The 18,764-nt window shown below is 45.2% G+C and overlaps 14 non-coding genes across 14 annotated transcripts; all 14 read right to left on the bottom strand.

Annotated features, from left to right (window-relative positions):
• Nucleotides 1–1,191: 1,191 nt before the first annotated feature.
• LOC123743663 (5S ribosomal RNA) lies at nt 1,192–1,310 on the bottom strand. Its single transcript, XR_006770519.1, has one exon. It is a non-coding gene; the product is annotated as a 5S ribosomal RNA (ribosomal RNA).
• Nucleotides 1,311–2,509: 1,199 nt separating this feature from the next.
• LOC123743661 (5S ribosomal RNA) lies at nt 2,510–2,628 on the bottom strand. The gene has a single exon (XR_006770517.2). It is a non-coding gene; the product is annotated as a 5S ribosomal RNA (ribosomal RNA).
• Nucleotides 2,629–3,830: 1,202 nt separating this feature from the next.
• LOC123743660 (5S ribosomal RNA) lies at nt 3,831–3,949 on the bottom strand. Its single transcript, XR_006770516.1, has one exon. It is a non-coding gene; the product is annotated as a 5S ribosomal RNA (ribosomal RNA).
• Nucleotides 3,950–5,149: 1,200 nt separating this feature from the next.
• Nucleotides 5,150–5,268, bottom strand: LOC123743578 (5S ribosomal RNA). The gene has a single exon (XR_006770434.1). It is a non-coding gene; the product is annotated as a 5S ribosomal RNA (ribosomal RNA).
• A 1,202-nt stretch (nt 5,269–6,470) lies between these two features.
• On the bottom strand, nt 6,471–6,589 carry LOC123743659 (5S ribosomal RNA). Its single transcript, XR_006770515.1, has one exon. It is a non-coding gene; the product is annotated as a 5S ribosomal RNA (ribosomal RNA).
• A 1,203-nt stretch (nt 6,590–7,792) lies between these two features.
• Nucleotides 7,793–7,911, bottom strand: LOC123743658 (5S ribosomal RNA). The gene has a single exon (XR_006770514.2). It is a non-coding gene; the product is annotated as a 5S ribosomal RNA (ribosomal RNA).
• Nucleotides 7,912–9,112: 1,201 nt separating this feature from the next.
• LOC123743657 (5S ribosomal RNA) lies at nt 9,113–9,231 on the bottom strand. Its single transcript, XR_006770513.1, has one exon. It is a non-coding gene; the product is annotated as a 5S ribosomal RNA (ribosomal RNA).
• Nucleotides 9,232–10,432: 1,201 nt separating this feature from the next.
• On the bottom strand, nt 10,433–10,551 carry LOC123743656 (5S ribosomal RNA). Its single transcript, XR_006770512.1, has one exon. It is a non-coding gene; the product is annotated as a 5S ribosomal RNA (ribosomal RNA).
• A 1,201-nt stretch (nt 10,552–11,752) lies between these two features.
• On the bottom strand, nt 11,753–11,871 carry LOC123743577 (5S ribosomal RNA). The gene has a single exon (XR_006770433.2). It is a non-coding gene; the product is annotated as a 5S ribosomal RNA (ribosomal RNA).
• A 1,199-nt stretch (nt 11,872–13,070) lies between these two features.
• Nucleotides 13,071–13,189, bottom strand: LOC123743655 (5S ribosomal RNA). The gene has a single exon (XR_006770511.1). It is a non-coding gene; the product is annotated as a 5S ribosomal RNA (ribosomal RNA).
• A 1,203-nt stretch (nt 13,190–14,392) lies between these two features.
• Nucleotides 14,393–14,511, bottom strand: LOC123743576 (5S ribosomal RNA). Its single transcript, XR_006770432.2, has one exon. It is a non-coding gene; the product is annotated as a 5S ribosomal RNA (ribosomal RNA).
• A 1,200-nt stretch (nt 14,512–15,711) lies between these two features.
• Nucleotides 15,712–15,830, bottom strand: LOC123743654 (5S ribosomal RNA). Its single transcript, XR_006770510.2, has one exon. It is a non-coding gene; the product is annotated as a 5S ribosomal RNA (ribosomal RNA).
• Nucleotides 15,831–17,032: 1,202 nt separating this feature from the next.
• LOC123743665 (5S ribosomal RNA) lies at nt 17,033–17,151 on the bottom strand. The gene has a single exon (XR_006770521.2). It is a non-coding gene; the product is annotated as a 5S ribosomal RNA (ribosomal RNA).
• Nucleotides 17,152–18,350: 1,199 nt separating this feature from the next.
• LOC145879918 (5S ribosomal RNA) lies at nt 18,351–18,469 on the bottom strand. Its single transcript, XR_014392804.1, has one exon. It is a non-coding gene; the product is annotated as a 5S ribosomal RNA (ribosomal RNA).
• Nucleotides 18,470–18,764: the final 295 nt, after the last annotated feature.

Genomic DNA, 18,764 nt, shown 5'->3' with positions numbered 1-18,764 from the left:
TTCTTGGTACACTATATAAAGTCAACGTGTCGCTCACTCATAAGAGACAGCGAAATGTCCACTTTGTGACACACTCTGAAAAAGCTCAAACCTTGCTTACATTTCCACGCCCTATATTTGACTCTTGTGGGCGGGGGGGGGGGGGGGGGGGGAGAGGGCATATCCTATGTTGACACTTATGACAACTTCATAGACTAGGGCCCTAGAAAATACGGCTCGCCCACACGGAGTCACGGAATCCAGACATTAAACCGAAATTCAACAATATTCTAAAATGTATTGACCTAAGGAGGAAATCAATTAAATCCCTTCAACTTGTTAGAAAATGCATTCATTTGCCCAAGTGAATCATAAGACTTGAACAAAATGCATCAGCGATTCGTTTTTCCATGCAACTTTCAGGAACGGCACAGGACTGCCCAATTTCTGTGCGCATTCGTGCGGAGCGCGCGCGTGTCTACACTTTGTGTAGCCGTTAGCGAGGAGGCTAATGATAACCTTCTTGTGGTAGAGAAGGAAAGGCTTCCCCCAAAACCTTCTCAATTAAATGTTAACTGCAAAGTAGCCTATGCCAGCCTGGCAGAATTATATCATGATTATTTGCGTCAATCCAGTGGCCATTTGTTTTGCAAACTCCGCAATCACATGAGCGCTACAGCAACACCGCTTAACCAAACAAAGGTCTCTCCCTGGCGCACACTCGGGTTTAAAGGGTAACTACACCCCAAAATCGAAATGTCTTCCATTTTTCCCAGACCTCAAAAGTGGTCTCCTGATAGGCTTTAAACAATGTCGTGGACATAGAACATCCAAACGTGTTATATTTCTATTACAAAGGTGTACTTTTGAGGTTGAAAACCTGCAGAAACAGGGACAAACGGTCAACGGGGAAATGTAAACGGAGAAAAGGGGGACTTTGGGGGAATCAGGCAAAACATTGAAGGGATTTTACTGGGCCCTAATGGACTACACACATTGACAGTCTCCTAGACTAAAAAGAAATGCTGAATGTACTGCCTACATTTTGAGGGAAACGCACCGTCCAATATTTGCTTTGATTTGATCAGGGCAGGGAAGCACTAACAAACTGCATTTAGTCCAATAAAAAGACACAATATTATTAGGGCCATAAATAAAAGGCAGTTGCTCTGCTCCATGCATGACACAAGAGAACCCTCAACCGGAGCAAAAAGCTTACAGCACCTGGTATTCCCAGGCGGTCTCCCATCCAAGTACTAACCAGGCCCGACCCTGCTTAGCTTCCGAGATCGGACGAGATCGGGCGTATTCAGGCTGGTATGGCCGTAAGCTAAGGGACGATTCTTGGTACACTATATAAAGTCAACGTGTCGCTCACTCATAAGAGACAGCGAAATGTCCACTTTGTGACACACTCTGAAAAAGCTCAAACCTTGCTTACATTTCCACGCCCTATATTTGACTCTTGTGGGCGGGGGGGGGGGGGGGGAGAGAGGGCATATCCTATGTTGACACTTATGACAACTTCATAGACTAGGGCCCTAGAAAATACGGCTCGCCCACACGGAGTCACGGAATCCAGACATTAAACCGAAATTCAACAATATTCTAAAATGTATTGACCTAAGGAGGAAATCAATTAAATCCCTTCAACTTGTTAGAAAATGCATTCATTTGCCCAAGTGAATCATAAGACTTGAACAAAATGCATCAGCGATTCGTTTTTCCATGCAACTTTCAGGAACGGCACAGGACTGCCCAATTTCTGTGCGCATTCGTGCGGAGCGCGCGCGTGTCTACACTTTGTGTAGCCGTTAGCGATGAGGCTAATGATAACCTTCTTGTGGTAGAGAAGGAAAGGCTTCCCCCAAAACCTTCTCAATTAAATGTTAACTGCAAAGTAGCCTATGCCAGCCTGGCAGAATTATATCATGATTATTTGCGTCAATCCAGTGGCCATTTGTTTTGCAAACTCCGCAATCACATGAGCGCTACAGCAACACCGCTTAACCAAACAAAGGTCTCTCCCTGGCGCACACTCGGGTTTAAAGGGTAACTACACCCCAAAATCGAAATGTCTTCCATTTTTCCCAGACCTCAAAAGTGGTCTCCTGATAGGCTTTAAACAATGTCGTGGACATAGAACATCCAAACGTGTTATATTTCTATTACAAAGGTGTACTTTTGAGGTTGAAAACCTGCAGAAACAGGGACAAACGGTCAACGGGGAAATGTAAACGGAGAAAAGGGGGACTTTGGGGGAATCAGGCAAAACATTGAAGGGATTTTACTGGGCCCTAATGGACTACACACATTGACAGTCTCCTAGACTAAAAAGAAATGCTGAATGTACTGCCTACATTTTGAGGGAAACGCACCGTCCAATATTTGCTTTGATTTGATCAGGGCAGGGAAGCACTAACAAACTGCATTTAGTCCAATAAAAAGACACAATATTATTAGGGCCATAAATAAAAGGCAGTTGCTCTGCTCCATGCATGACACAAGAGAACCCTCAACCGGAGCAAAAAGCTTACAGCACCTGGTATTCCCAGGCGGTCTCCCATCCAAGTACTAACCAGGCCCGACCCTGCTTAGCTTCCGAGATCGGACGAGATCGGGCGTATTCAGGCTGGTATGGCCGTAAGTGAAGTGACAGTTCTTGGTACACTATATAAAGTCAACGTGTCGCTCACTCATAAGAGACAGCGAAATGTCCACTTTGTGACACACTCTGAAAAAGCTCAAACCTTGCTTACATTTCCACGCCCTATATTTGACTCTTGTGGGCGGGGGGGGGGGGGGGGGGGAGAGAGGGCATATCCTATGTTGACACTTATGACAACTTCATAGACTAGGGCCCTAGAAAATACGGCTCGCCCACACGGAGTCACGGAATCCAGACATTAAACCGAAATTCAACAATATTCTAAAATGTATTGACCTAAGGAGGAAATCAATTAAATCCCTTCAACTTGTTAGAAAATGCATTCATTTGCCCAAGTGAATCATAAGACTTGAACAAAATGCATCAGCGATTCGTTTTTCCATGCAACTTTCAGGAACGGCACAGGACTGCCCAATTTCTGTGCGCATTCGTGCGGAGCGCGCGCGTGTCTACACTTTGTGTAGCCGTTAGCGAGGAGGCTAATGATAACCTTCTTGTGGTAGAGAAGGAAAGGCTTCCCCCAAAACCTTCTCAATTAAATGTTAACTGCAAAGTAGCCTATGCCAGCCTGGCAGAATTATATCATGATTATTTGCGTCAATCCAGTGGCCATTTGTTTTGCAAACTCCGCAATCACATGAGCGCTACAGCAACACCGCTTAACCAAACAAAGGTCTCTCCCTGGCGCACACTCGGGTTTAAAGGGTAACTACACCCCAAAATCGAAATGTCTTCCATTTTTCCCAGACCTCAAAAGTGGTCTCCTGATAGGCTTTAAACAATGTCGTGGACATAGAACATCCAAACGTGTTATATTTCTATTACAAAGGTGTACTTTTGAGGTTGAAAACCTGCAGAAACAGGGACAAACGGTCAACGGGGAAATGTAAACGGAGAAAAGGGGGACTTTGGGGGAATCAGGCAAAACATTGAAGGGATTTTACTGGGCCCTAATGGACTACACACATTGACAGTCTCCTAGACTAAAAAGAAATGCTGAATGTACTGCCTACATTTTGAGGGAAACGCACCGTCCAATATTTGCTTTGATTTGATCAGGGCAGGGAAGCACTAACAAACTGCATTTAGTCCAATAAAAAGACACAATATTATTAGGGCCATAAATAAAAGGCAGTTGCTCTGCTCCATGCATGACACAAGAGAACCCTCAACCGGAGCAAAAAGCTTACAGCACCTGGTATTCCCAGGCGGTCTCCCATCCAAGTACTAACCAGGCCCGACCCTGCTTAGCTTCCGAGATCGGACGAGATCGGGCGTATTCAGGCTGGTATGGCCGTAAGCTAAGGGACGATTCTTGGTACACTATATAAAGTCAACGTGTCGCTCACTCATAAGAGACAGCGAAATGTCCACTTTGTGACACACTCTGAAAAAGCTCAAACCTTGCTTACATTTCCACGCCCTATATTTGACTCTTGTGGGCGGGGGGGGGGGGGGGGGAGAGAGGGCATATCCTATGTTGACACTTATGACAACTTCATAGACTAGGGCCCTAGAAAATACGGCTCGCCCACACGGAGTCACGGAATCCAGACATTAAACCGAAATTCAACAATATTCTAAAATGTATTGACCTAAGGAGGAAATCAATTAAATCCCTTCAACTTGTTAGAAAATGCATTCATTTGCCCAAGTGAATCATAAGACTTGAACAAAATGCATCAGCGATTCGTTTTTCCATGCAACTTTCAGGAACGGCACAGGACTGCCCAATTTCTGTGCGCATTCGTGCGGAGCGCGCGCGTGTCTACACTTTGTGTAGCCGTTAGCGATGAGGCTAATGATAACCTTCTTGTGGTAGAGAAGGAAAGGCTTCCCCCAAAACCTTCTCAATTAAATGTTAACTGCAAAGTAGCCTATGCCAGCCTGGCAGAATTATATCATGATTATTTGCGTCAATCCAGTGGCCATTTGTTTTGCAAACTCCGCAATCACATGAGCGCTACAGCAACACCGCTTAACCAAACAAAGGTCTCTCCCTGGCGCACACTCGGGTTTAAAGGGTAACTACACCCCAAAATCGAAATGTCTTCCATTTTTCCCAGACCTCAAAAGTGGTCTCCTGATAGGCTTTAAACAATGTCGTGGACATAGAACATCCAAACGTGTTATATTTCTATTACAAAGGTGTACTTTTGAGGTTGAAAACCTGCAGAAACAGGGACAAACGGTCAACGGGGAAATGTAAACGGAGAAAAGGGGGACTTTGGGGGAATCAGGCAAAACATTGAAGGGATTTTACTGGGCCCTAATGGACTACACACATTGACAGTCTCCTAGACTAAAAAGAAATGCTGAATGTACTGCCTACATTTTGAGGGAAACGCACCGTCCAATATTTGCTTTGATTTGATCAGGGCAGGGAAGCACTAACAAACTGCATTTAGTCCAATAAAAAGACACAATATTATTAGGGCCATAAATAAAAGGCAGTTGCTCTGCTCCATGCATGACACAAGAGAACCCTCAACCGGAGCAAAAAGCTTACAGCACCTGGTATTCCCAGGCGGTCTCCCATCCAAGTACTAACCAGGCCCGACCCTGCTTAGCTTCCGAGATCGGACGAGATCGGGCGTATTCAGGCTGGTATGGCCGTAAGTGAAGTGACAGTTCTTGGTACACTATATAAAGTCAACGTGTCGCTCACTCATAAGAGACAGCGAAATGTCCACTTTGTGACACACTCTGAAAAAGCTCAAACCTTGCTTACATTTCCACGCCCTATATTTGACTCTTGTGGGCGGGGGGGGGGGGGGGGGGGAGAGAGGGCATATCCTATGTTGACACTTATGACAACTTCATAGACTAGGGCCCTAGAAAATACGGCTCGCCCACACGGAGTCACGGAATCCAGACATTAAACCGAAATTCAACAATATTCTAAAATGTATTGACCTAAGGAGGAAATCAATTAAATCCCTTCAACTTGTTAGAAAATGCATTCATTTGCCCAAGTGAATCATAAGACTTGAACAAAATGCATCAGCGATTCGTTTTTCCATGCAACTTTCAGGAACGGCACAGGACTGCCCAATTTCTGTGCGCATTCGTGCGGAGCGCGCGCGTGTCTACACTTTGTGTAGCCGTTAGCGAGGAGGCTAATGATAACCTTCTTGTGGTAGAGAAGGAAAGGCTTCCCCCAAAACCTTCTCAATTAAATGTTAACTGCAAAGTAGCCTATGCCAGCCTGGCAGAATTATATCATGATTATTTGCGTCAATCCAGTGGCCATTTGTTTTGCAAACTCCGCAATCACATGAGCGCTACAGCAACACCGCTTAACCAAACAAAGGTCTCTCCCTGGCGCACACTCGGGTTTAAAGGGTAACTACACCCCAAAATCGAAATGTCTTCCATTTTTCCCAGACCTCAAAAGTGGTCTCCTGATAGGCTTTAAACAATGTCGTGGACATAGAACATCCAAACGTGTTATATTTCTATTACAAAGGTGTACTTTTGAGGTTGAAAACCTGCAGAAACAGGGACAAACGGTCAACGGGGAAATGTAAACGGAGAAAAGGGGGACTTTGGGGGAATCAGGCAAAACATTGAAGGGATTTTACTGGGCCCTAATGGACTACACACATTGACAGTCTCCTAGACTAAAAAGAAATGCTGAATGTACTGCCTACATTTTGAGGGAAACGCACCGTCCAATATTTGCTTTGATTTGATCAGGGCAGGGAAGCACTAACAAACTGCATTTAGTCCAATAAAAAGACACAATATTATTAGGGCCATAAATAAAAGGCAGTTGCTCTGCTCCATGCATGACACAAGAGAACCCTCAACCGGAGCAAAAAGCTTACAGCACCTGGTATTCCCAGGCGGTCTCCCATCCAAGTACTAACCAGGCCCGACCCTGCTTAGCTTCCGAGATCGGACGAGATCGGGCGTATTCAGGCTGGTATGGCCGTAAGCGAAGGGACGATTCTTGGTACACTATATAAAGTCAACGTGTCGCTCACTCATAAGAGACAGCGAAATGTCCACTTTGTGACACACTCTGAAAAAGCTCAAACCTTGCTTACATTTCCACGCCCTATATTTGACTCTTGTGGGCGGGGGGGGGGGGGGGGGGGGGGAGAGGGCATATCCTATGTTGACACTTATGACAACTTCATAGACTAGGGCCCTAGAAAATACGGCTCGCCCACACGGAGTCACGGAATCCAGACATTAAACCGAAATTCAACAATATTCTAAAATGTATTGACCTAAGGAGGAAATCAATTAAATCCCTTCAACTTGTTAGAAAATGCATTCATTTGCCCAAGTGAATCATAAGACTTGAACAAAATGCATCAGCGATTCGTTTTTCCATGCAACTTTCAGGAACGGCACAGGACTGCCCAATTTCTGTGCGCATTCGTGCGGAGCGCGCGCGTGTCTACACTTTGTGTAGCCGTTAGCGAGGAGGCTAATGATAACCTTCTTGTGGTAGAGAAGGAAAGGCTTCCCCCAAAACCTTCTCAATTAAATGTTAACTGCAAAGTAGCCTATGCCAGCCTGGCAGAATTATATCATGATTATTTGCGTCAATCCAGTGGCCATTTGTTTTGCAAACTCCGCAATCACATGAGCGCTACAGCAACACCGCTTAACCAAACAAAGGTCTCTCCCTGGCGCACACTCGGGTTTAAAGGGTAACTACACCCCAAAATCGAAATGTCTTCCATTTTTCCCAGACCTCAAAAGTGGTCTCCTGATAGGCTTTAAACAATGTCGTGGACATAGAACATCCAAACGTGTTATATTTCTATTACAAAGGTGTACTTTTGAGGTTGAAAACCTGCAGAAACAGGGACAAACGGTCAACGGGGAAATGTAAACGGAGAAAAGGGGGACTTTGGGGGAATCAGGCAAAACATTGAAGGGATTTTACTGGGCCCTAATGGACTACACACATTGACAGTCTCCTAGACTAAAAAGAAATGCTGAATGTACTGCCTACATTTTGAGGGAAACGCACCGTCCAATATTTGCTTTGATTTGATCAGGGCAGGGAAGCACTAACAAACTGCATTTAGTCCAATAAAAAGACACAATATTATTAGGGCCATAAATAAAAGGCAGTTGCTCTGCTCCATGCATGACACAAGAGAACCCTCAACCGGAGCAAAAAGCTTACAGCACCTGGTATTCCCAGGCGGTCTCCCATCCAAGTACTAACCAGGCCCGACCCTGCTTAGCTTCCGAGATCGGACGAGATCGGGCGTATTCAGGCTGGTATGGCCGTAAGTGAAGTGACAGTTCTTGGTACACTATATAAAGTCAACGTGTCGCTCACTCATAAGAGACAGCGAAATGTCCACTTTGTGACACACTCTGAAAAAGCTCAAACCTTGCTTACATTTCCACGCCCTATATTTGACTCTTGTGGGCGGGGGGGGGGGGGGGGGGAGAGAGGGCATATCCTATGTTGACACTTATGACAACTTCATAGACTAGGGCCCTAGAAAATACGGCTCGCCCACACGGAGTCACGGAATCCAGACATTAAACCGAAATTCAACAATATTCTAAAATGTATTGACCTAAGGAGGAAATCAATTAAATCCCTTCAACTTGTTAGAAAATGCATTCATTTGCCCAAGTGAATCATAAGACTTGAACAAAATGCATCAGCGATTCGTTTTTCCATGCAACTTTCAGGAACGGCACAGGACTGCCCAATTTCTGTGCGCATTCGTGCGGAGCGCGCGCGTGTCTACACTTTGTGTAGCCGTTAGCGAGGAGGCTAATGATAACCTTCTTGTGGTAGAGAAGGAAAGGCTTCCCCCAAAACCTTCTCAATTAAATGTTAACTGCAAAGTAGCCTATGCCAGCCTGGCAGAATTATATCATGATTATTTGCGTCAATCCAGTGGCCATTTGTTTTGCAAACTCCGCAATCACATGAGCGCTACAGCAACACCGCTTAACCAAACAAAGGTCTCTCCCTGGCGCACACTCGGGTTTAAAGGGTAACTACACCCCAAAATCGAAATGTCTTCCATTTTTCCCAGACCTCAAAAGTGGTCTCCTGATAGGCTTTAAACAATGTCGTGGACATAGAACATCCAAACGTGTTATATTTCTATTACAAAGGTGTACTTTTGAGGTTGAAAACCTGCAGAAACAGGGACAAACGGTCAACGGGGAAATGTAAACGGAGAAAAGGGGGACTTTGGGGGAATCAGGCAAAACATTGAAGGGATTTTACTGGGCCCTAATGGACTACACACATTGACAGTCTCCTAGACTAAAAAGAAATGCTGAATGTACTGCCTACATTTTGAGGGAAACGCACCGTCCAATATTTGCTTTGATTTGATCAGGGCAGGGAAGCACTAACAAACTGCATTTAGTCCAATAAAAAGACACAATATTATTAGGGCCATAAATAAAAGGCAGTTGCTCTGCTCCATGCATGACACAAGAGAACCCTCAACCGGAGCAAAAAGCTTACAGCACCTGGTATTCCCAGGCGGTCTCCCATCCAAGTACTAACCAGGCCCGACCCTGCTTAGCTTCCGAGATCGGACGAGATCGGGCGTATTCAGGCTGGTATGGCCGTAAGCGAAGGGACGATTCTTGGTACACTATATAAAGTCAACGTGTCGCTCACTCATAAGAGACAGCGAAATGTCCACTTTGTGACACACTCTGAAAAAGCTCAAACCTTGCTTACATTTCCACGCCCTATATTTGACTCTTGTGGGCGGGGGGGGGGGGGGGGGGAGAGAGGGCATATCCTATGTTGACACTTATGACAACTTCATAGACTAGGGCCCTAGAAAATACGGCTCGCCCACACGGAGTCACGGAATCCAGACATTAAACCGAAATTCAACAATATTCTAAAATGTATTGACCTAAGGAGGAAATCAATTAAATCCCTTCAACTTGTTAGAAAATGCATTCATTTGCCCAAGTGAATCATAAGACTTGAACAAAATGCATCAGCGATTCGTTTTTCCATGCAACTTTCAGGAACGGCACAGGACTGCCCAATTTCTGTGCGCATTCGTGCGGAGCGCGCGCGTGTCTACACTTTGTGTAGCCGTTAGCGAGGAGGCTAATGATAACCTTCTTGTGGTAGAGAAGGAAAGGCTTCCCCCAAAACCTTCTCAATTAAATGTTAACTGCAAAGTAGCCTATGCCAGCCTGGCAGAATTATATCATGATTATTTGCGTCAATCCAGTGGCCATTTGTTTTGCAAACTCCGCAATCACATGAGCGCTACAGCAACACCGCTTAACCAAACAAAGGTCTCTCCCTGGCGCACACTCGGGTTTAAAGGGTAACTACACCCCAAAATCGAAATGTCTTCCATTTTTCCCAGACCTCAAAAGTGGTCTCCTGATAGGCTTTAAACAATGTCGTGGACATAGAACATCCAAACGTGTTATATTTCTATTACAAAGGTGTACTTTTGAGGTTGAAAACCTGCAGAAACAGGGACAAACGGTCAACGGGGAAATGTAAACGGAGAAAAGGGGGACTTTGGGGGAATCAGGCAAAACATTGAAGGGATTTTACTGGGCCCTAATGGACTACACACATTGACAGTCTCCTAGACTAAAAAGAAATGCTGAATGTACTGCCTACATTTTGAGGGAAACGCACCGTCCAATATTTGCTTTGATTTGATCAGGGCAGGGAAGCACTAACAAACTGCATTTAGTCCAATAAAAAGACACAATATTATTAGGGCCATAAATAAAAGGCAGTTGCTCTGCTCCATGCATGACACAAGAGAACCCTCAACCGGAGCAAAAAGCTTACAGCACCTGGTATTCCCAGGCGGTCTCCCATCCAAGTACTAACCAGGCCCGACCCTGCTTAGCTTCCGAGATCGGACGAGATCGGGCGTATTCAGGCTGGTATGGCCGTAAGCGAAGGGACGATTCTTGGTACACTATATAAAGTCAACGTGTCGCTCACTCATAAGAGACAGCGAAATGTCCACTTTGTGACACACTCTGAAAAAGCTCAAACCTTGCTTACATTTCCACGCCCTATATTTGACTCTTGTGGGCGGGGGGGGGGGGGGGGGGAGAGAGGGCATATCCTATGTTGACACTTATGACAACTTCATAGACTAGGGCCCTAGAAAATACGGCTCGCCCACACGGAGTCACGGAATCCAGACATTAAACCGAAATTCAACAATATTCTAAAATGTATTGACCTAAGGAGGAAATCAATTAAATCCCTTCAACTTGTTAGAAAATGCATTCATTTGCCCAAGTGAATCATAAGACTTGAACAAAATGCATCAGCGATTCGTTTTTCCATGCAACTTTCAGGAACGGCACAGGACTGCCCAATTTCTGTGCGCATTCGTGCGGAGCGCGCGCGTGTCTACACTTTGTGTAGCCGTTAGCGAGGAGGCTAATGATAACCTTCTTGTGGTAGAGAAGGAAAGGCTTCCCCCAAAACCTTCTCAATTAAATGTTAACTGCAAAGTAGCCTATGCCAGCCTGGCAGAATTATATCATGATTATTTGCGTCAATCCAGTGGCCATTTGTTTTGCAAACTCCGCAATCACATGAGCGCTACAGCAACACCGCTTAACCAAACAAAGGTCTCTCCCTGGCGCACACTCGGGTTTAAAGGGTAACTACACCCCAAAATCGAAATGTCTTCCATTTTTCCCAGACCTCAAAAGTGGTCTCCTGATAGGCTTTAAACAATGTCGTGGACATAGAACATCCAAACGTGTTATATTTCTATTACAAAGGTGTACTTTTGAGGTTGAAAACCTGCAGAAACAGGGACAAACGGTCAACGGGGAAATGTAAACGGAGAAAAGGGGGACTTTGGGGGAATCAGGCAAAACATTGAAGGGATTTTACTGGGCCCTAATGGACTACACACATTGACAGTCTCCTAGACTAAAAAGAAATGCTGAATGTACTGCCTACATTTTGAGGGAAACGCACCGTCCAATATTTGCTTTGATTTGATCAGGGCAGGGAAGCACTAACAAACTGCATTTAGTCCAATAAAAAGACACAATATTATTAGGGCCATAAATAAAAGGCAGTTGCTCTGCTCCATGCATGACACAAGAGAACCCTCAACCGGAGCAAAAAGCTTACAGCACCTGGTATTCCCAGGCGGTCTCCCATCCAAGTACTAACCAGGCCCGACCCTGCTTAGCTTCCGAGATCGGACGAGATCGGGCGTATTCAGGCTGGTATGGCCGTAAGCGAAGGGACGATTCTTGGTACACTATATAAAGTCAACGTGTCGCTCACTCATAAGAGACAGCGAAATGTCCACTTTGTGACACACTCTGAAAAAGCTCAAACCTTGCTTACATTTCCACGCCCTATATTTGACTCTTGTGGGCGGGGGGGGGGGGGGGGAGAGAGGGCATATCCTATGTTGACACTTATGACAACTTCATAGACTAGGGCCCTAGAAAATACGGCTCGCCCACACGGAGTCACGGAATCCAGACATTAAACCGAAATTCAACAATATTCTAAAATGTATTGACCTAAGGAGGAAATCAATTAAATCCCTTCAACTTGTTAGAAAATGCATTCATTTGCCCAAGTGAATCATAAGACTTGAACAAAATGCATCAGCGATTCGTTTTTCCATGCAACTTTCAGGAACGGCACAGGACTGCCCAATTTCTGTGCGCATTCGTGCGGAGCGCGCGCGTGTCTACACTTTGTGTAGCCGTTAGCGATGAGGCTAATGATAACCTTCTTGTGGTAGAGAAGGAAAGGCTTCCCCCAAAACCTTCTCAATTAAATGTTAACTGCAAAGTAGCCTATGCCAGCCTGGCAGAATTATATCATGATTATTTGCGTCAATCCAGTGGCCATTTGTTTTGCAAACTCCGCAATCACATGAGCGCTACAGCAACACCGCTTAACCAAACAAAGGTCTCTCCCTGGCGCACACTCGGGTTTAAAGGGTAACTACACCCCAAAATCGAAATGTCTTCCATTTTTCCCAGACCTCAAAAGTGGTCTCCTGATAGGCTTTAAACAATGTCGTGGACATAGAACATCCAAACGTGTTATATTTCTATTACAAAGGTGTACTTTTGAGGTTGAAAACCTGCAGAAACAGGGACAAACGGTCAACGGGGAAATGTAAACGGAGAAAAGGGGGACTTTGGGGGAATCAGGCAAAACATTGAAGGGATTTTACTGGGCCCTAATGGACTACACACATTGACAGTCTCCTAGACTAAAAAGAAATGCTGAATGTACTGCCTACATTTTGAGGGAAACGCACCGTCCAATATTTGCTTTGATTTGATCAGGGCAGGGAAGCACTAACAAACTGCATTTAGTCCAATAAAAAGACACAATATTATTAGGGCCATAAATAAAAGGCAGTTGCTCTGCTCCATGCATGACACAAGAGAACCCTCAACCGGAGCAAAAAGCTTACAGCACCTGGTATTCCCAGGCGGTCTCCCATCCAAGTACTAACCAGGCCCGACCCTGCTTAGCTTCCGAGATCGGACGAGATCGGGCGTATTCAGGCTGGTATGGCCGTAAGCGAAGTGACAGTTCTTGGTACACTATATAAAGTCAACGTGTCGCTCACTCATAAGAGACAGCGAAATGTCCACTTTGTGACACACTCTGAAAAAGCTCAAACCTTGCTTACATTTCCACGCCCTATATTTGACTCTTGTGGGCGGGGGGGGGGGGGGGGGGGGGGAGAGGGCATATCCTATGTTGACACTTATGACAACTTCATAGACTAGGGCCCTAGAAAATACGGCTCGCCCACACGGAGTCACGGAATCCAGACATTAAACCGAAATTCAACAATATTCTAAAATGTATTGACCTAAGGAGGAAATCAATTAAATCCCTTCAACTTGTTAGAAAATGCATTCATTTGCCCAAGTGAATCATAAGACTTGAACAAAATGCATCAGCGATTCGTTTTTCCATGCAACTTTCAGGAACGGCACAGGACTGCCCAATTTCTGTGCGCATTCGTGCGGAGCGCGCGCGTGTCTACACTTTGTGTAGCCGTTAGCGATGAGGCTAATGATAACCTTCTTGTGGTAGAGAAGGAAAGGCTTCCCCCAAAACCTTCTCAATTAAATGTTAACTGCAAAGTAGCCTATGCCAGCCTGGCAGAATTATATCATGATTATTTGCGTCAATCCAGTGGCCATTTGTTTTGCAAACTCCGCAATCACATGAGCGCTACAGCAACACCGCTTAACCAAACAAAGGTCTCTCCCTGGCGCACACTCGGGTTTAAAGGGTAACTACACCCCAAAATCGAAATGTCTTCCATTTTTCCCAGACCTCAAAAGTGGTCTCCTGATAGGCTTTAAACAATGTCGTGGACATAGAACATCCAAACGTGTTATATTTCTATTACAAAGGTGTACTTTTGAGGTTGAAAACCTGCAGAAACAGGGACAAACGGTCAACGGGGAAATGTAAACGGAGAAAAGGGGGACTTTGGGGGAATCAGGCAAAACATTGAAGGGATTTTACTGGGCCCTAATGGACTACACACATTGACAGTCTCCTAGACTAAAAAGAAATGCTGAATGTACTGCCTACATTTTGAGGGAAACGCACCGTCCAATATTTGCTTTGATTTGATCAGGGCAGGGAAGCACTAACAAACTGCATTTAGTCCAATAAAAAGACACAATATTATTAGGGCCATAAATAAAAGGCAGTTGCTCTGCTCCATGCATGACACAAGAGAACCCTCAACCGGAGCAAAAAGCTTACAGCACCTGGTATTCCCAGGCGGTCTCCCATCCAAGTACTAACCAGGCCCGACCCTGCTTAGCTTCCGAGATCGGACGAGATCGGGCGTATTCAGGCTGGTATGGCCGTAAGCGAAGGGACAGTTCTTGGTACACTATATAAAGTCAACGTGTCGCTCACTCATAAGAGACAGCGAAATGTCCACTTTGTGACACACTCTGAAAAAGCTCAAACCTTGCTTACATTTCCACGCCCTATATTTGACTCTTGTGGGCGGGGGGGGGGGGGGGGGAGAGAGGGCATATCCTATGTTGACACTTATGACAACTTCATAGACTAGGGCCCTAGAAAATACGGCTCGCCCACACGGAGTCACGGAATCCAGACATTAAACCGAAATTCAACAATATTCTAAAATGTATTGACCTAAGGAGGAAATCAATTAAATCCCTTCAACTTGTTAGAAAATGCATTCATTTGCCCAAGTGAATCATAAGACTTGAACAAAATGCATCAGCGATTCGTTTTTCCATGCAACTTTCAGGAACGGCACAGGACTGCCCAATTTCTGTGCGCATTCGTGCGGAGCGCGCGCGTGTCTACACTTTGTGTAGCCGTTAGCGATGAGGCTAATGATAACCTTCTTGTGGTAGAGAAGGAAAGGCTTCCCCCAAAACCTTCTCAATTAAATGTTAACTGCAAAGTAGCCTATGCCAGCCTGGCAGAATTATATCATGATTATTTGCGTCAATCCAGTGGCCATTTGTTTTGCAAACTCCGCAATCACATGAGCGCTACAGCAACACCGCTTAACCAAACAAAGGTCTCTCCCTGGCGCACACTCGGGTTTAAAGGGTAACTACACCCCAAAATCGAAATGTCTTCCATTTTTCCCAGACCTCAAAAGTGGTCTCCTGATAGGCTTTAAACAATGTCGTGGACATAGAACATCCAAACGTGTTATATTTCTATTACAAAGGTGTACTTTTGAGGTTGAAAACCTGCAGAAACAGGGACAAACGGTCAACGGGGAAATGTAAACGGAGAAAAGGGGGACTTTGGGGGAATCAGGCAAAACATTGAAGGGATTTTACTGGGCCCTAATGGACTACACACATTGACAGTCTCCTAGACTAAAAAGAAATGCTGAATGTACTGCCTACATTTTGAGGGAAACGCACCGTCCAATATTTGCTTTGATTTGATCAGGGCAGGGAAGCACTAACAAACTGCATTTAGTCCAATAAAAAGACACAATATTATTAGGGCCATAAATAAAAGGCAGTTGCTCTGCTCCATGCATGACACAAGAGAACCCTCAACCGGAGCAAAAAGCTTACAGCACCTGGTATTCCCAGGCGGTCTCCCATCCAAGTACTAACCAGGCCCGACCCTGCTTAGCTTCCGAGATCGGACGAGATCGGGCGTATTCAGGCTGGTATGGCCGTAAGTGAAGTGACAGTTCTTGGTACACTATATAAAGTCAACGTGTCGCTCACTCATAAGAGACAGCGAAATGTCCACTTTGTGACACACTCTGAAAAAGCTCAAACCTTGCTTACATTTCCACGCCCTATATTTGACTCTTGTGGGCGGGGGGGGGGGGGGGGGGGGGAGAGGGCATATCCTATGTTGACACTTATGACAACTTCATAGACTAGGGCCCTAGAAAATACGGCTCGCCCACACGGAGTCACGGAATCCAGACATTAAACCGAAATTCAACAATATTCTAAAATGTATTGACCTAAGGAGGAAATCAATTAAATCCCTTCAACTTGTTAGAAAATGCATTCATTTGCCCAAGTGAATCATAAGACTTGAACAAAATGCATCAGCGATTCGTTTTTCCATGCAACTTTCAGGAACGGCACAGGACTGCCCAATTTCTGTGCGCATTCGTGCGGAGCGCGCGCATGTCTACACTTTGTGTAGCCGTTAGCGATGAGGCTAATGATAACCTTCTTGTGGTAGAGAAGGAAAGGCTTCCCCCAAAACCTTCTCAATTAAATGTTAACTGCAAAGTAGCCTATGCCAGCCTGGCAGAATTATATCATGATTATTTGCGTCAATCCAGTGGCCATTTGTTTTGCAAACTCCGCAATCACATGAGCGCTACAGCAACACCGCTTAACCAAACAAAGGTCTCTCCCTGGCGCACACTCGGGTTTAAAGGGTAACTACACCCCAAAATCGAAATGTCTTCCATTTTTCCCAGACCTCAAAAGTGGTCTCCTGATAGGCTTTAAACAATGTCGTGGACATAGAACATCCAAACGTGTTATATTTCTATTACAAAGGTGTACTTTTGAGGTTGAAAACCTGCAGAAACAGGGACAAACGGTCAACGGGGAAATGTAAACGGAGAAAAGGGGGACTTTGGGGGAATCAGGCAAAACATTGAAGGGATTTTACTGGGCCCTAATGGACTACACACATTGACAGTCTCCTAGACTAAAAAGAAATGCTGAATGTACTGCCTACATTTTGAGGGAAACGCACCGTCCAATATTTGCTTTGATTTGATCAGGGCAGGGAAGCACTAACAAACTGCATTTAGTCCAATAAAAAGACACAATATTATTAGGGCCATAAATAAAAGGCAGTTGCTCTGCTCCATGCATGACACAAGAGAACCCTCAACCGGAGCAAAAAGCTTACAGCACCTGGTATTCCCAGGCGGTCTCCCATCCAAGTACTAACCAGGCCCGACCCTGCTTAGCTTCCGAGATCGGACGAGATCGGGCGTATTCAGGCTGGTATGGCCGTAAGTGAAGTGACAGTTCTTGGTACACTATATAAAGTCAACGTGTCGCTCACTCATAAGAGACAGCGAAATGTCCACTTTGTGACACACTCTGAAAAAGCTCAAACCTTGCTTACATTTCCACGCCCTATATTTGACTCTTGTGGGCGGGGGGGGGGGGGGGGAGAGAGGGCATATCCTATGTTGACACTTATGACAACTTCATAGACTAGGGCCCTAGAAAATACGGCTCGCCCACACGGAGTCACGGAATCCAGACATTAAACCGAAATTCAACAATATTCTAAAATGTATTGACCTAAGGAGGAAATCAATTAAATCCCTTCAACTTGTTAGAAAATGCATTCATTTGCCCAAGTGAATCATAAGACTTGAACAAAATGCATCAGCGATTCGTTTTTCCATGCAACTTTCAGGAACGGCACAGGACTGCCCAATTTCTGTGCGCATTCGTGCGGAGCGCGCGCGTGTCTACACTTTGTGTAGCCGTTAGCGAGGAGGCTAATGATAACCTTCTTGTGGTAGAGAAGGAAAGGCTTCCCCCAAAACCTTCTCAATTAAATGTTAACTGCAAAGTAGCCTATGCCAGCCTGGCAGAATTATATCATGATTATTTGCGTCAATCCAGTGGCCATTTGTTTTGCAAACTCCGCAATCACATGAGCGCTACAGCAACACCGCTTAACCAAACAAAGGTCTCTCCCTGGCGCACACTCGGGTTTAAAGGGTAACTACACCCCAAAATCGAAATGTCTTCCATTTTTCCCAGACCTCAAAAGTGGTCTCCTGATAGGCTTTAAACAATGTCGTGGACATAGAACATCCAAACGTGTTATATTTCTATTACAAAGGTGTACTTTTGAGGTTGAAAACCTGCAGAAACAGGGACAAACGGTCAACGGGGAAATGTAAACGGAGAAAAGGGGGACTTTGGGGGAATCAGGCAAAACATTGAAGGGATTTTACTGGGCCCTAATGGACTACACACATTGACAGTCTCCTAGACTAAAAAGAAATGCTGAATGTACTGCCTACATTTTGAGGGAAACGCACCGTCCAATATTTGCTTTGATTTGATCAGGGCAGGGAAGCACTAACAAACTGCATTTAGTCCAATAAAAAGACACAATATTATTAGGGCCATAAATAAAAGGCAGTTGCTCTGCTCCATGCATGACACAAGAGAACCCTCAACCGGAGCAAAAAGCTTACAGCACCTGGTATTCCCAGGCGGTCTCCCATCCAAGTACTAACCAGGCCCGACCCTGCTTAGCTTCCGAGATCGGACGAGATCGGGCGTATTCAGGCTGGTATGGCCGTAAGCGAAGGGACGATTCTTGGTACACTATATAAAGTCAACGTGTCGCTCACTCATAAGAGACAGCGAAATGTCCACTTTGTGACACACTCTGAAAAAGCTCAAACCTTGCTTACATTTCCACGCCCTATATTTGACTCTTGTGGGCGGGGGGGGGGGGGGGGAGAGAGGGCATATCCTATGTTGACACTTATGACAACTTCATAGACTAGGGCCCTAGAAAATACGGCTCGCCCACACGGAGTCACGGAATCCAGACATTAAACCGAAATTCAACAATATTCTAAAATGTATTGACCTA

This window comes from Salmo salar, chromosome 06 (genome assembly GCF_965601325.2).
Source record: "Salmo salar chromosome 06, fSalSal1, whole genome shotgun sequence".
NCBI lineage: Eukaryota > Metazoa > Chordata > Actinopteri > Salmoniformes > Salmonidae > Salmo > Salmo salar.
Note: the sequence above shows the minus strand (reverse complement) of the source record. Positions and strands in the feature narration are given on the sequence as shown.